This window comes from Desmodus rotundus, chromosome 1, assembly GCF_022682495.2.
Source record: "Desmodus rotundus isolate HL8 chromosome 1, HLdesRot8A.1, whole genome shotgun sequence".
Classification (NCBI taxonomy): Eukaryota; Metazoa; Chordata; class Mammalia; order Chiroptera; family Phyllostomidae; genus Desmodus; species Desmodus rotundus.
In genome coordinates this window covers 206,894,390-206,907,981 of record NC_071387.1, presented here as the reverse complement: position 1 = coordinate 206,907,981, position 13,592 = coordinate 206,894,390, and the positions used below count along the sequence as shown (strand labels likewise).

Sequence of the window (13,592 nt, the reverse complement as noted above, 5' to 3'; positions counted from 1 at the left end):
GCATAGCTCGCGTTTTATTCCAAAGGGCACCCGTTAAGTACTGGCAGAATAAATGAATGTATGAGCAAATGATTGAATGTACAGGAAATCGAAAATTTCAGTGAGGTCAAGCAACTTACCAAGTTGCAGTGAGTGACCGTAGGGGCTTTGGACAGTGTGAAAACCTGGGCACACAGAGGGCCAGGACCCTGAAAACAATCCTCCATTCAGTTTGGTGAGTGTTGCAAAGAAGTGCTTAAAATCAGGATTTGCCCCCAAAAGTGCAATGTGTACTTCGGGATAGTGAACTACTTGGTGTGCACATTGTGTGACATGAGATCAATTTGAAGCTGGTGTTGGATAAGGTCTGACGTGGAAGGCTCACCAAGTGTGAGTTAGCTCGCATAGACCTGTGTAGAAAAAAATGTTTTCAAAGTGTGTACATCACACAGTATTTTCGAGTTCTGGAGCAGTGCATGCTAGTTTTAAACTTTCATGTGCAGGCTCTGAGTGTTATGTGCTGTCACCTTGCTGAAAGATGGTTTATCGAAAAGGAGGGGACCGAAGCGGAATCTCAGGAAGTTCCGATGGGGATGCGTTTTTACAGATACGGAAGGATGCCTGTGGGTGTGTAGGGTGGACAGGATGAGGGAGGATCTTTTGGAAGAGGCTGCGACAAGCTCATGTGGACTAGAGAGCCACCAGGGGAGGCGTGAGTGGAGCAGGCTAGGCAAAGGATCACTGTAAAGGAAGGCAAGTGTACTTAGAAAAAGATGGATGGATTTTAGAGCGAAGGTTTAGGTACACAAAATTGGGTATACAGGACAGGGCAAAAGTAGATTTACCATTGTGAGTATGTGAAAGACTTTATTCTTGTTTTATTCTTTATTAATCACTACACTATTTTCCATGCAAGCCACTGTAAACCTACTTTTGCCCCACCCTGTATATTAATCAGTTGGCTGAAAAGAGAGAGCCTTTTTCCACTGAGGAAAGAGTAAAAATAATAAGAAAAGTTAGTCAAACAATTTCCTAGTGATGGTTATCGCTGTGGTGGCAGTGCTGAGTGTGGGAGGAGGGGGAATTGGAAAAGGCACCCGGAGATGGTAGCATCCCAGTTGATTTCCAGAAAGAAGAAAGCAAAGTACTTTGGTTAGGATGCTGAGGAGGAAGGCACAAGGCAGCTGGAAGAGAATGCCAAAGTTTGAAATCACTGTTCAGAAAGAATAAGTAATGTTTTCAGATGTATTAAGTCCCCTAGCTATGACCTATGCATCTGTCAGGCATCACCGAGGGACCTGTCAGTTCTGGAAAGCAGGAATTCACACTGAACCTATCAGCAAGGCCAATGCCAACGTGCTCTGACTCCCGTCTGCCCTCACAAATCTGTCTCCTTGCCTCTGCACTGTGGGGAACTGTTCCAAGCGTGGGAAATGTGGCTCTGCCCCCACTTGGAAGAGCCAGTGGGGAGCGAGGTTGGCGGGCAGGACCCACGTCCATGGATAAGTTCTCCAGTGGGAAATCAGGCCTGCATTGTACCTAGGCTGCTATGCGACTTGCTCTTGCTAAAAAAAACTCTCTCACCCTGAGGCAAGCAAATGTTTACTGAGTATCTTTATCTTCCCCAAATCTGAGCTAGACCTTCCAGGTATGGAGCATAGCCATTTGGACCACTTCTCCCTTTACATTGCAAATGTCCTCCTTTGATGTATTCAGCGACACCCTCTCCTGTGTCTGCAAAGATAACCACCCAAAACAAATCTTTGCATAGTAAAAGAAGACGTTCTTTGATGTAAGGGGCCTAGAAAACCAATAAAAACCTGTCAAGGCAAGGGTCGGGGGCTCCCCCTTGAGGGAGTGGCCCAGGTGATCAGAGGCACTCTCCTCTTGAGAGAGTGGCCGCACCATCCCTTTTCCCCCACAGGACCTCTGTAGTCCGTGTGTATGTGTATTGGAATACTGAAACCTCAACAGCAGATCTTGTGGGCTGAGATCTGCGTCACTGCACTGTGGCCATTCTGTGACCCAGTCACCTGGAATTTCCTTGCAGGTTTCCAAATGAGCACTTCTCCCTCTTGCTTCCATGTGTTTCCCATGTCGCTCCCTTTGCCTCCAGTTTTCTTCTTACCGTATTTCGTCTGGTCCGTTCCTATCCTTCAAGATTCTCTTCCAGCAGATTCCTGTTCAAGAAGTGTTGTCAGTAGAGTTGCCAGCGAAAATGGGATCCCCATACTTGGGACAGAGTTACAGTAATAAATTAATTAGTTCTGAACCCAAAATTTAATTGGGCAATCTGCCTTTGTTTTCGCTCCCCTGGCAACCCTCATTGTTAGCGGCAGGCAGACTAGGTTAGCCGTTTTCTGAGTTCTGCCAGAACACCACTGTAGTACCCTCCATTGTATGCCGACTCTGCCTCCTGGATGCCCATCTCCCCATTAGACTGTGGACTTCTGGAGACGAGAGACCACATCTCCGTGGACTCGTCATAGAGCCAACACCTGACACATCATAGGCTGACCCACCATAGGCTCCTCCTGCTAAATGGTGCAGTGTCTTCCCTGGAGAAATTTAAGTGGGTTGGGTTAGGCCTGCAGACCTGCCTAAAAGAACAGAAAAGAAACACTTTTCTGACATTGATCCAAATATGCTGTTATTTGCTTATTAAATACCTTTAGCAATCCCACACTGTAGCTTCCAGAATAAAATCTAAATGCTATGGCCTGAGTTTTGTGGCTCTTCACCTCAACCTGTCTTTTCAACCATAATGCTTATGTATATATATTTTCCTATATGCCCTGGCTTCCCATCACATGCAATTATGACACGTTCTCCCCCAAATCCAATGAAACTTAGCATCTCACAACTTTATGTTATACCTCTGCCCTCTTCTCTGCCTTGGAAGTCCTATTCCAGACTGGAACTCCAATAGAGGATCTTGTCGTGAAGCCTGGGCCCAATGTCCCCCACTGTTCTGAACACCAGAGTAACCGTCGCCTACTTGGGAATTTCTCTAGGCCTTACTCGTGTCAGAATCCATTACATGTGTGTCAGACTTTCCCGCTGTATCAGGAAATGGTGGGGGCACAGGTGGGGCCTGCTTCGATTCACAGGTGGTGGCAGACGCGCGGCAGCTCTTCTGCTCGGCAAATTGACAATCGAGACTTCAGGGCTAGAACCACTCGGACACAAACCTTGGGGCCTTCGAGGTGGGGCTTGAAGACTTGTGTTCCTTGATTTCTCAACAGAACTGTGGTTACAACACCCAGTGTCAAGTCCTAGACTAAAGAAAAAAACTTCATCATCAAACAGAGGAATGGATGGGAGAATGGCAGGAGCTCGGTGCTATTTATCACATATTTACAGGGTTCTGGGGGTGACCCTGAAGCGTCTCTGACGACCCAACCCCTTCCAACACGCGAGCACTGCAGCCGTGAGGGTTTTGGAGTTGCTGCCGTTTTTCTAGTGCGGAGACTGTTAGAACAGGTTGGTTCATAAAGATTGGATTTTATGAACTCTGGCAGCCCCCGATGGCATTTTAATATAGTTTATGAAAATACAGAAATGCCATGTATATTTTAAAACAATATCATTCAGAATTCCATGAAAGAACAACTGACTCGTGCTGTTATTTTTGTATTACAACAGAATATAAACAGCCTCTGCCCTGTGATGGATACGAAATTCTGTAACATGGAAAAATTAAGTATTTGTGTCCAGTGAAATTCTGCTAAGTTTTACTGCAGTTTTCTTCAAACCTTATTAAGGAATATACTACTTCATAATAATATTCTTGGATTACTAGAAAATATAAAAAATGTTTAAATCATTAAAAATTAGAGCAAACACATTTCGTCTGTATTCTTAAGAGTAATAAAAATCAGAAAATGCCCTTGCGCATGCACGCCTTTGAAAAGGGACTTATGACCATGGATTTTCGTATTTGTGATGCTCACATTAGGACAAAGTTCTGGTAGAATATGCCTTTTAATGTGGAAACAGCCCAGCAGTATCACTAATTGTGACCTCGCTCCAAGTAAAAGAATACACAGGGGTCGTGGCGCACAATTTCTGTCATCTTACTGACCTTTAAAATGCACAGTGCTGTTCTCAAAGACGCCTTTGCTACTGAATAGGAAATACTTTTAAGAGAGCCGGAGTGTGAATCACCACATAAAACTTTTATTCACGTATAAACTCGCCAAGTGCAGAGCACGGCAGAAAAACACGTGCTCCCCATTTTCAAATTCTTAAATATATGTTGAATTTATGTGCTAGATTTTCAGTTTAAGTACATTAATCAGAACCATTTTTCTACCCCCAATTATTGTTGGCTACATTTTGATAGTGACCTGAAGCTGTTGATACAGGACATTACTCTTTCAGCTTGTTTTGGCATCAGGAATGTCCGAAGATTTAATGTATCTTTTACAATTGTACAGCCTAGGAGAGCAAGAAACAACTACTGGAAAAGGGGGTGCGATATGCTTGGTGCATTACAGACTACGAATGGAAACAGAAGAAGTACTCATTAAAATCAGGCCGTAGAGATTGCGTTTTAAACAACTAGGCTATTGTGAATATCTGCTTTACCAACTAAAAGAGATGGTTTGGTTTCTATTATCAGCTTCATATATGAAGATGTATATGAATTATCTCTTAATTTAAAAAGCTCATAAAGATTTAAAAATATGTATATGGGCATTTCATCTATTATTTCTTAAAGTAATTCACATTCACAATAACTCTAAAATATTTCACTTAAATTACACATTAAGGATTTTGTTAAGAAATTAAAATAATTCTTCTTCATCATTTATTTGTTAGCACTTCGTTTTATTTTTAAATGGGTTTGTTATGTATTCTATTGAATGGCTTAAAAATTCATTCACCTTGAAGTTTCTTTGTGTCGTTCCTGATGGAGAATGAGTGATTCCCACCGAGAGGGTGGAGAGGTAGCTGGTGCAACACGAGTTGGTGGCACATAATTCCGGGTCCAACCCTGAGGGCTGTCTCCTTTATTCAACGTCACGTGTAAAATTTATCTTGCATGTGAGTCTCAGCAGAATAGTCCTCTCTCTACCCCTGGTGTGCTGGTTAAAAATCAAGGTTTTAGCAATGGGCAGAATGGATTTAGAGTATGGCCCTACTTTGTCGAGCTTGCTGAAACTCTTATTAACCATTGTTTGCTCTTCTGTGAAATGGAGATCGTTGAATAATACCGATTTTGGGGCTTTTTTGAGGGTTAAAAGTATAAGCACTTACCAATTAATATATAGTGTGTAATAGCTACAATTATTCTTATTACAAAATCCATGTAGGAGCATAATTTTCTACAATTAATAGATATATAAGAGCTACATAGATATATAATAGCTCTATAGATATATAATAGATATATAATTAATTAATAGATATATAATAGCTACAAATATTATTACAAAATCCATGTGGGAACATAATTTCCAAACCTACTTCTGAACACATAAGTACTTATCCATTACACAAATTATTGGGAGTTTAAAAACCAGATATTATTTGTAATAATCCAAACAAGATGAAAATAGTTTTATTGCTCAGTAATAATTTTAATAAGACAAAAATCTCACTTTGTTAGTTTTCTATCCTTTCAGTATTTGTCTTAGTAATGTCCCAAGATTTTTAATTATTCATCCAAAAGAAAAGACAAACCAGAACTTGGAAAGTGATGAGAGGAAAAGAATATATTTTTCATCAATGTTTAATGTTGCATAAAATGTACCTAAGTAAAGGGAACTGGACTAATGTGTGCTTGGGGGTCATTCACATGACGTAAGGTCGTAGCTAATTTAAGCGAATTCTTTTACAGCCTGCCTTGAAGTACAAACCAATCAATTGCTTTTTGATATTTTCCTAGAACAGTTTTTTTTTTTTTTTGCATTAGCAAATGCGTAAGAGATAAGATGAGGGGCTAAGCAGAAGACTTCCGTATCTGAGTGAGCTCTAGCGGGAAATGAGGGCACACGTGTGGGTAGTGAGTTTACCCGTTTACCCGAATGGAGTTTTGGCCATGACTCAGAAAGCCAGGCTTATAGCTGCCAAATTGCCACCTGTGCCCTATATAGTAAAGGTGTTCGGACCTGGAGAGCAGCTCTCGCCTGCCGATTTCTGGGCCAGCAGCGCTGCCGCACGCCCAGCGTGAGCGAGCCCGCGCACTGAACCGAGCCTCGCTTCTGAACTAAACATTGAGGTTCACCTTGACTGAGAATGCTTTCTGATCTCTTTTTTTAAAGTAGTAACACAATGAAAGTGTAAGTTCTGTATCAGCTGGGGGAGATTCAGCTGTTCACATTAGTGACCCAAAAGGACTAGTCAAGTCCGGAGGCTACATGGCAGGTCCCTGACCCTCGGGGACACAGGCTAATTCTTTTTCTCTGCTCCACTCTCCTTAGCCCTTGGCTTCCATTATTAAGATGACACTACAGTCACAATATAACTTGTGGAGCCCATACCTCCATATCCTCATTTTTAAAGGAAGAAGGGGAAGGGCAAAAGATGACCCCCCTCTTTGAGTCACTCCCCCGCCCTTCTTCAAGTCAGTTACTTCTCTTTGTGCTTTTTTGCCTACTCCTATCTGTAAGGAAGCAGAGCAAATGTAATTTCTGGCTAGAAACATTTTTTGACACTATCGAAATAATGTTTCTTTAAGGAGGAAAGGGTGATGAGGGGAGACTGGGTAGGCAACCAGGAGTTTCTACCATGCTTTTTATGTTTGAACTAGATCCATTATCTAAACATGTTTCAGCAAATAGAGCTAGTAGCTTCTATATGGCTGGGCCTTAGCTTAGGGACAGTGTGCAAACACCGATACTGTTCAGAGTTTGGTTTGTGGAGGAACATCATCGGGGTTGGTATAAAACAGAGCCTCAAAGACTCTGGTGCACAGGGCTGGTGAGGAGTACAAATCCTTTTGGGGGTCCCTGAATGCCTCAGAGTTATGGACGCCCCTCGCTCCGGCAGTGTTGTGGAGAGTCTTCTGTCAGATACCTCTTCTTCTGATGCTGCTAAACAGTGTCAGGTCCAGAGTTTCTGCTGCAGTGCCAGGACAGAAAGTTCTGGAAGGGGGGGGGCCGAGAGGCATGTAGAGTGTTGGCAGCCGCAGAAACAAAGACTTTTAGGTGAAACTGAGGGCGTGCCTCTAGTCCACGTGGAAAATCACAGATTGTCGGGGAGGAGCTCAAAGCCCCTTTTCCTGCGATTTGGGGCTTCGGCTGTTTGCGAACCTGCTTTCCTCCTCACCTCCTCATTCCCTCATTCCGGACATCTCAGCCCCATCCCCGTCCACTCCCCCTCCCCGGAAAAGCAGCAGATCGCTGGAATGCTCCTACTCCACCTTTGTCCTTTTTCCATCTTCCCCAGATTCCGGATACTAGTGGATTCAGAGTTTAATCTAGCAAATGAATGATAACAAGACAAGAGAGATGCTGTTGGGAAAAATTGGAGGGAAAACAGAAACAACAGCAATTCTAAGGTCTTTTTTTAAATTAATTAATTTATTTTTATTCAGTTACAATTGTCTGCATTTTCTCCCCTTCCCTCCACCCCACCCCACCCCTAGGTCTTTTATTAACTATCTATCAAATGCTTACCTTCACTTTCCTTGAGGATCCCATAATCCTCCATATAATACTTCAAAATTGGTAGCCTTATTATCCCTGCTTCATAAGTAAGGACACAGAGACTCTGAGAGTAAACTACTCAAAGTCACAGTAAGTAACAGCCGCAGGTGGATTCCCACCTGGCTCTGATTTCAGAGCCACGCCCTGCACCTCTGCCATAGCAATTCTGTGGGAGAGGGGGGGAGACAGACCAGAGGCAGAGGAACCTGCCTCGCTCTCCTCCCCCCACCCCCATTCCTTCTCTTCTTCCTCTTTTATTCCCTCTTACTCTTACAGTTCCTATTTTTATGATTTCGCTTGGATTTATGAAAATCAATTTCATTTCAGTTATATTTTCTCCTTTACAAATCATTCCCCAATGTCGTTAAAGGAGTGTATTTGAAAAACTTGTGTGTAGTTATTTTATTCTCCTCGTAAGATAACATTCTCATTTTCCTGAATAAGGCTTTTAAGGCCATTTATATCGTCAGCTTATAATATATTGTCTTCCATCCCAGCCCATCCTCCTCCGAGTCCCCCCCTTTTCATTACTCTGCATTCGGTTACTTGTCACTGAATTTCTTGAGGAGCCCTGAACACACCAGGGTCCCTCCCTTCCCGGTTTTGACCTCTCTGCTGGGCTCACTGGTGTCACTTACCCCTCAGGGCCCATCCTCAGCACAACACGGATTCGCTAACTTTTAGACCTCAGTCAGGGTCTTGCTTTGCCCCACAAAATTGACAGACATACACCCTCCACAAACATTACTTCTTTGACTTTGTTTTCCAGGAATATTCTCTTACTTTCTCCAACCTAGTCACACTGGTCATCCAGCAGGATTTTAACATGCCAGCCAGGCACCCACATTAGGGCCCTCACATTCTTTCTCACCGTGATTCTTTTCTTTCAGAATTATTGAGACTAGCTCTGCTGCCCTGTTCTGGCCTTTGCTCAGTGCGGCCCGTCTGCCCAGACAGTCCCAGATTATATGGCAAGTGCCAACCCTGGCCCCACTCCAGCCAAGCTACTTGTGTTCCCTGATCTGACACCACTCTTCCATTTTGGGCTGTAAAACTTAGAGTCTTCTTTCTAATATAGTGTGTAATTTATGTGCTTACTTTGTTTATTCTGCATTGTCTGTGTGCTCCTTTGGGGAAAGGTGAATGTGAGCTTTTAGAATGTGAGCTTTTGAAAGGGGAAACAAACCTTTGTTTTGTTCACTGATATATTCTGAGAACCATGTCCGTGGGTTCTGCATCCTCAGATTGGATCCAACCAACCATGGATCAAAACATATTGAAAAAAAAAAAAAGGTACGTTGGTGCTGATGTGCACTGTGTAGTCATGCCTATGATGGTTGTATCTCTGCTGAACATATATGGACTCTTTTTTCCATCTTTATTCCTAAACAAAACAATATAACAACTACTTATGTGGCATTTACATTGTATTAGGTATTAGTAATCTGTAGGTGACTTAAAGTTTATGGGAGGATGTTCGGAGGTTATCTGCAAACACTACTGCATTTTCTATAAGGGACCTGAGCATCCGTGGGTTCTGGTACCTGTGGTGGGGGCAGGTCACAGAACAGACATTCTCACCCTCCTGCGGAGACCCAGGGCCAACTGGACACACAGGCAGTGCAGGTCCCGTTCCAGACACTGCAGGAGAGTCACACAAAGGTTTTGGTCGCCTAGTGTATGTCCAAGTCCATTTACGCTACAGTGTAGTCTACTGAGCGTGCATTAGCGTTACCTCTAAAGAAGCAATGGCCATCTCTTAGTGAAGAAAATACTCTATTGCTACAAAATGCTACCCATCAACTGAGGCGTCAGCAGGTTGTGATGTTTTTGCTGGTGGAGGATCTTGCCCTTCAACTGGTAAACAATGCAGTATCTGTGCAGTACAATAAAGCACAGCACAACAAAACAGACGAGGTACGCCTTCACATATTTGATTACAGCCCCGAGTATTTTTCCAGAGCTTGGTCTTACATATTAACTTCTTCTTTCAAGGTACATTGAATATTTTGAAATATCAATGCATTGTTGATTTCTACATAAATGCTGTACCAATTTATATTACAACCAATAGTGAATGAGTTCATTTTCTACCTCCTCAATAGAAAAAAATCCAAATTAACCAATATTATTTGTGATGAATGAATGATATCTCATTTAAACATTATTTATAATTGTATTCCAAAATTGAAAATTATTTATATTATCAGCAAAATTTATTTTTCTTTCATGGAATATGTATAATTTGGAATTTGTAACCTTTGCATAATTTTCTTTTTAGATGTGTTTTCCTTCTATATTTGTAATCTATTTTTCACACGAATCACATTATCCTTTTAACTTAAAAATCTATCTGACTAAAGTTTCATTGCTATTTTTCTAATAATTTCTCTTCTACTTTCTTTTATTGTCTCTGCTAGCTTCACAAAAATTTACTGCCAGGTTAATTGACCTCCTTGTCAACAAATTTAAGGGTTATTATTTTTTCTCCTTGACCTTTTCTCCCTTCTGTTCTCTGTACAAAACCTGCTTTTGTTTGACTTTCAAAGACTCAGGCATGGCTTTGCCTATTATTTCTCAACGGCCACTTTAGGTGCTTCTTTTTGTCATGCTTCTTCTATAGATCAACTTTATATCACCCTCCTGCATGATCGCATGGTTTTCCTAAAGATTCACTCCGTGAACAGTGTGCTCCTGCCCGTGACCTTGAACAATACCGATATAACGGTCCACGTGTACCTCTCTCTTTTGCTTAAATCCCAGATCTTCTCAGTAAAGTGATAAAACACACAGAGGTTTTCTGTTTCTGGAACAAATGTTTTCATGAGCTTTGAGAAATGACGATGTTGTGTGCAGGGTTGGCGTGGACACAGTGCTGAACTTTACTAGGTGGCAAGGTTTTGAAATGAAATTGGGTGCCGTGGCCCCATGCATTAACAATGGCTCACTTAAGTGTACCCTAGGGTGGTTAGGACTGTGTCCCAGAAATAGTATGGAGTGGAATCAGCCAGATCTACTATTCTGCAGATTTGTTTAAATTCGTATTTTTCATTTAACAAGTATTTACTGAGTTCTATGCAAAGCTAACAATACATGTAAAGTACTGGGGAGATAATGAAAAGCAAACCACAGTTTTTATGTACACGGAGAGGACAGACAGACAGGTGGCTATGCCTCAGCCTGCTGAGTGAGAAGATGAAGTTCAAGGGTGCCATGGGACGTGAAGGGAGGATTTCCAATATCATCCCAAGGGGCACGGGGAAGGCTTTCTAGAAGAAATGAAGGCCATCCTGAGATCTAAATTCGTAAAGGAGTCAGATGATATAGTAGAGAAGGTGAAGAAAAGGTCAAGAAATTTGTAAGCAACCATGGCCTCTTTAAAGCTTTTTTAAAACGAATGCTAAAGTGATGAGATATTTTAAAGTAGTCTTAAAAAATAAGTGGTGGTGCCACTGTGAGTCACTGTGAGCAGTATTTATTGTTTTTATCTCTGAGCTCGTTCTGGATGCAAGATATGGCATTTGAAAATTCCATTGCTGTTTGCGAATGTTACAGCTTAGCCCCCTTTTCAAATTGTTCCTAAAGAAGTCTATTAGGAAGAATAAAACTCTGTTATTAAATGTAGTGAAAAGCTACTTTGTTTTTCCAGCTTATGTTTTTTATGTAACTAAAAGTGTTCCTCTGCTGAATAAAGAAAAAAACTGTTTTGCTGAAAAATATAATTAAGGTTTCTGTACATTCTAATTTATAGCTGTTGCCTTTGCTATTAGGCAGAAATATATTATATATATGATATAAATACATTTATATGTACATATAATATCCATAATGGAATACATGGGATGCCTCATAAGCCATTTCTATTATTATATCCTATTTTTTAATTTAATCTTGTAGTTTTTCCATTACCATTTAGTCCCCTTATATCTCCCTCCCCCTGCAATCACCACACTGTTGTCCGTGTCCATGAGTCCTTTTCCCTTTTTGCTCAATCTTTCTACTCCTTAACCTCCCCCAACTCGCTGTCACGCCCTAAACTTTTGTTATTATATCTAGTTCTAGTGCAGATAATTGATTTAAGGACAAGTTTTCATGGCCAATCTAAGTAGCTAAAAAGTAAGACAAAACTGTTAATAAAGAGCATGAAATTATTTTTAAATGTAGAATTGCGTGATCTTTCTCAAGGAACGTTGATATGATTTGAAGTTAAATGGAGCCACGCCTTACAGTACATTCTGGTTTGCATATTTTATGTCACACGTCACAGAGAAAAATGTGTTTGCTTTTTTTTAACAGTCTTTTATCATGACAAGTGGGACATGAATTTTCTACTGAAAATACATTCTCTACTTGAATTGCAAAATACTTAGCCTTTTTCTATGAAGTTAAATGAAAAGTTTTTATATATTTTAATAAATTTTGATGAATAGTTTGATAATTATTAGGGTTTGTACACTTTTACATTATTTTATTGTATTTTTCCATTACCATTTATCCCCCCAATACCCTCTTCCACCACCACCCACCACTCTCCCCAACAATCACCATACTTCTGATACTTGAAAGACTGAATATATATTTTTAAAACTATAAAAATAGTTTCAATTCAAAACCATGTTAATGTGCCTTTTCCCTTATATAATTTATTGCTTTGATCCTGGGTAAAAGCATCATGAGAAATTTAAATGAAGGATTTTATATTAATTTAAACTTGTTTCAGCAAAATATAAATATAAACCGTAATTTTTATTTGGTATTCATGATGGCCAGGGATGGCAAAGATAAAGAGACATATTACAAATGTGTGAAAAGCACAGAAACAAGCACACACATACAGTCATGCGCAGAAACACACAGACCTCACAGTGTTTTGAAAGTACAAGCCAGCTGCACAGTTAGAGACCCGGCCGAGGTGAATGGGAAGAGCATTCAAGGGCCTGATGAATTTTATGATTGCCATGGTCAAGGCGTTTATTCTCTGCGGCTTCCATTCAGTCTACCTTTAAAAAACGAACAAGTTGGATGTCCCCACTGTGGATGACGGTTGCAGTTAAGAAACGATGGCATTTGGAGATGCTTACTCACTCAGCACCCTGTCTGGGGCTGTATGACTGTGAATACTGAGGGCCACCTTCAGTGAACCCTCGCCACTGTCCTAAGCACGTCCAAGCCTCACAGGCCCGAGCTTGGTCTTCGTGAACTGTGATCGATGGCATGGACTCAAGTTATCCAGGTATGGAACATCCAGGAACATTCAGTTCCTCTGAGCCACGTCCCTCTTGCCGGGGCAGCCAGTGCCCCCACAAGCACGCACAGCAGCCTGATGTGTGGCTCCAGCACAGCCTTGGCCTTCCCCTCCCACTGAAGGATGGAACGTTCTCTCGAACTTGCCATTTCTGGGGGAGGTTGTTTTCTTTGATTTTTGTGAAAGCTGCATGTGCTTTTGAGGGATACATATTTTACCTACACTTAACAGCTTTAATGCCATACTACATGTAGTCATTCCAAAAACTATTTTGTGTAAATATCAGTAAAAGATTTGAAATCTTCATTTAAATAGTAGACCTCTTCAATATTGACACACTTAAATATTGTAATGCTTGACTTAAATATTAAAATACTGGCCCGGTCCATAGCCAGGGCACCACTGAGGACATGCTAGAGCCTATGCTGACTTTTGCTGACATTCTTCCCCTGTGAGCTTCTGCTCCTCGGGCATTTTGTGACCTGCAGGCACACCAGGTTCACGGCCACCTCTGGGCTGCCTGCTATGCTCTGGAGACTGTAGCCTGTCACCAAAGTTGTGGCCCAGGCTTCTTCTCTGCCCCACGGTCCTGTGTTCTCCCCTCACCTAGGTGTTTGCTCTTTCTTTCTCCATACGTTTTTCTAGGGTTGTGTGAAGTTTAGCATTCCCTTGCTTAAACTAAGTTAATGAAGTGGAACAACAGCTTACCTTAC

The 13,592-nt window shown here is 41.5% G+C and overlaps 1 protein-coding gene across 1 annotated transcript in view; it reads left to right on the top strand.

Annotated features, from left to right (window-relative positions):
* Nucleotides 1-13,592, top strand: part of HCN1 (hyperpolarization activated cyclic nucleotide gated potassium channel 1) — a 296,663-nt gene that overhangs the window by 137,762 nt on the left and 145,309 nt on the right. The window lies entirely within an intron of this gene.